Raw genomic sequence first — 3,347 nt, 5'->3', positions numbered from 1 at the left:
TGAAGCTGTAGAGGGTCTGGTCCAGACTCCAGGGAAAGGTGTGTCTGCTGCCCGCCAGGATGTGAGACTTCCCAGGCAGCACCATCATCCTGCTGTGCTGCCAGCCCTTCTGCCAGGGTTGTAGAGGGTACCCCGATGTTCTCTCTCTCTCCCCGCTTCCCCCCAAGAAGACCAGGGTCTGAGGAAAAGTGACCATTGCTGCTCTACTTGACCCAGCATGTCAGTGAGGGTCCAGCCGAGAAGCAGGCAGTGCCCCACCCCGGCAGTTACCTCGGCAGAGAGCAGGAGGTGTCCAGACAGGGCAGAGGACCAGAACTAAGCAGAGACACAGCTCCAGGAAGCGGCAGCCCCCAGGTTGGTGGTGGGAGCCATGGGGAGGGCAATAGGTAAGAGATGAGACCCCCCCACCTCCCATGCTTCAGGGGGTCTGCACCACGCTGAGAGGGCCTGCCTGGCTGGCCGAGGCTTTGGGTGGGTGAGATGGTGCAGGTTTGAGAGGCACTGAAAAAGGTCAGATGTGGCTGCCACCTGCTGCTGTGAAGAAGGGGAGGGGTCCATGGAAGAAGGCTCCAGGTTCTCCACACTCTTCGGCCCCACAGCCTCCCCCTAGTGCCTGCTAGTGGCAGAGCCCTGCAGCCGCCGCCAGCAGGCAGAAACAGGTTTGAGGTCTAAGCCCAGCCCCTGGGTGACCTGGGGCTTCCCATAGGAGACAGCCCAATAACCAGCACCTTCATTACAGGGGGCTCCCCAGGAAACAGGCTCCTCGGTCCTGGCAACCACTCCTGAAACACCATTTAAAGAGACACAAACCCTTTTAGAAATAACCTCAAATGTGGACCACTAATATAGAGAAGTAGTGATTCAAACTCAGATAGTTTAAGCTCTTCTTGCTCGTCATCATCTTCCTCCCCCTCGTCCTCTTCATCTTCTGTATCACTTCCTCTAGTGCTGTGAGATGGAGGAGATGATTTACAAGTTGAGGAGAGTGAGAATTTTCCTCTTAAAAGATGAGTTACTGGGCCCTGCACGGTGGCCTAGCAGCTAAAGTCCTCATCTTGCACAGTGCCGGGATCCCGTATGGACATGGGTTCTAATCCCAGCAGCCCTACTTCCCATCCAGCTCCCTGCTTGTGGCCTAGAAAAACAGTGAGTTCGACCCAAAGCCTCGGGACCCTGCACCCGCGTGGGAGATCCGGAAAAACCTCTGGGCTCCTGGCTTCAGATCGGCTCAACTCTGTAAATCTGCCTTTTCAATAAAAACAAAATAAATCTCTAAAAAAACCAAAAAGGATGAGCTACTTCTTAATGAACTACCTTCTGTTGAAGAACCCACTGTTGCTCTGCCTGAAGATACTGAATTAAAGCCTCTTGGAATGGTTTCAAGCATTACCGGACAATTAGGAATAGTTAAATCTATGAGACTTCATGAAGAGACGGCAGTTTTTACAAGTGATTGACAAGCAGCAGGAAAGATGTTTGAGCTCATTGGAGCTTTGACCATCTGTTTCATGTGCCAAGATTTAATTCTTCAGATCACATGAGAATAAAGGTATTAAGATAAAGGAGATTATATTTTGCTCCATCAGTGAAAGACTTCATCCAGTATATATTTACAAAAAAAGCTAAAACATGGTAAGGAATCGACGCTTCCTGGAAGAACAGTGAGGAGCCACCCCCAGACGCCTTAGCTTTCAATGATGAGGAAAAAGAAAAAGAAGCCAGAGAAAAAAAATTACAGCTTCAAGGTCGGAAAAGACCCAAATCTGATCTTAATGAATGAGGTGATGATTTTGCTGAAATACATCAGAACTGGAATGGCTACAGTGCTGCTTCAGGGCGTGCGAAAGAATTCTGCGGCAAGAATTTACCTGGGGCTTTGCGAGGAGTCGATGTGCTTGAGCTTGCCGTGGCGGGCCACCACCTCAGCAGCACGCGGGATGCCAGGAGATGGCAGGACATCCAACTCCAGGACGAGAGGACCCGTAACGCCACACCACCTGCTCCCTCCTCGTGTGTGACACACACAACTTTTTGCCTCCCCTGCCGCCCCCATCTGTGAATGTGGGCTGGGCTGCACCTACAAGGCACCTCATCCAATGCTTAACTTTCCTTACTCCCTGCCTGCGCCTCCTCCCCCACAGCCCTCTGGGCATGGTCATTCTCATTTTGAATCCTACTATTAGACGACAGTAAGCATTTTCAAAATAAGGAGAACTTCTCATAGTATTTGATAGGATATTTTTCCAAGAGAAGAAAGTAATTATGGAGCTAGATTTTTGGAAAAACTGTAAAATACTAAATGACTCCTTCAGTTTGAGGCTGATATATGTATATGTAAATGGCATAGATAGTACAAGTTGAGCATCCCTAATGAGAGAATTCCAGAATGTTCTCCAGTCAGAAACTTCTAAGTGTCGGCAGGAAATCGCCAATGGAAAACCCTGTCCTCATGAGTTGGATCATGGTCAAAATGCTAGGCACATCAAAAAATATTAAAGAAAAATGTTCTTATCCTACACATGTAAAATGTATGTTTAACATAAATGAATTTTGTATTGAAACTTCTATCCCCTCTGCAAGGTAATTCAATATCCAACTGAAAAATTCTCAAATCAAAATTGCTTCTGGGGCCTGATGCAATGGCCTAGTGGCTAAAGTCCTTGCCTTGAACGCGCAGGGATCCCAAATGGGTGCCGGTTCTAATCCCAGCAGCCCCTGCTTGTGGCCAGCTCCCTGCTTATGGCCTGGGAAAGCAGCAGAGGATGGCCCAAAGCCTTGGGATCCTGCATCCACATGGGAGACCCGGAAGAAGCTCCTGGTTCCTGGCTTTGGATTGGCTCAGCTCCGGCTGTTGCAGTCACTTGGGGAGTGAATTACCAGATGGAAAAACAGCATTGGCTAGCATTTAGTGTGCACCTTCTGTGTACCGAGCCTGTGCCAGTCAATGAGGGGAGCTTTGGAACCAGGGAGAGATCTGCAGAGTTTCACACACTGCTGCTCTTGTGGCTGGGTCACCCCATGGAGCCATCTGATTTCCCATCATAAAACTCACCCCGGGGTGGCTGCCCTGTGTGTCACAGAGCCGGGAGAAAGTTGGATACCCTGATGCCATAAGCGCCTGGCACACGGTGGGCTTCCCTGGCCTCTCATGTTCCCTTCCTTTTCATGCTTCTCTTCATCTGGTCCTGCCTCTGGTTTTTTAAATTTTTTTTTTCTCTTCGTCCTCTTCTTGCATTATCATCAACATCAGTATTGGCATCACCATCATCATCACCATTATCATTAGCACCACCACCATTATCACTGTCACCTTCGCTGCTACCATCATCATCATCACCACCATCATC

The 3,347-nt window shown here is 49.3% G+C and overlaps 1 pseudogene; it reads left to right on the top strand.

Moving 5' to 3' along the window:
• The first annotated feature begins 217 nt into the window (after positions 1–217).
• LOC121161611 lies at positions 218–1,780 on the top strand (annotated as a pseudogene).
• Positions 1,781–3,347: the final 1,567 nt, after the last annotated feature.

Source organism: Ochotona curzoniae, unplaced genomic scaffold, assembly GCF_017591425.1.
Source record: "Ochotona curzoniae isolate NIBS_2020 unplaced genomic scaffold, NIBS_Ocur_1.0 contig_1014, whole genome shotgun sequence".
NCBI lineage: Eukaryota > Metazoa > Chordata > Mammalia > Lagomorpha > Ochotonidae > Ochotona > Ochotona curzoniae.
The sequence above is the reverse complement of the archived record's forward strand: the minus strand, read 5'-3'. Positions and strand labels throughout refer to the sequence as shown.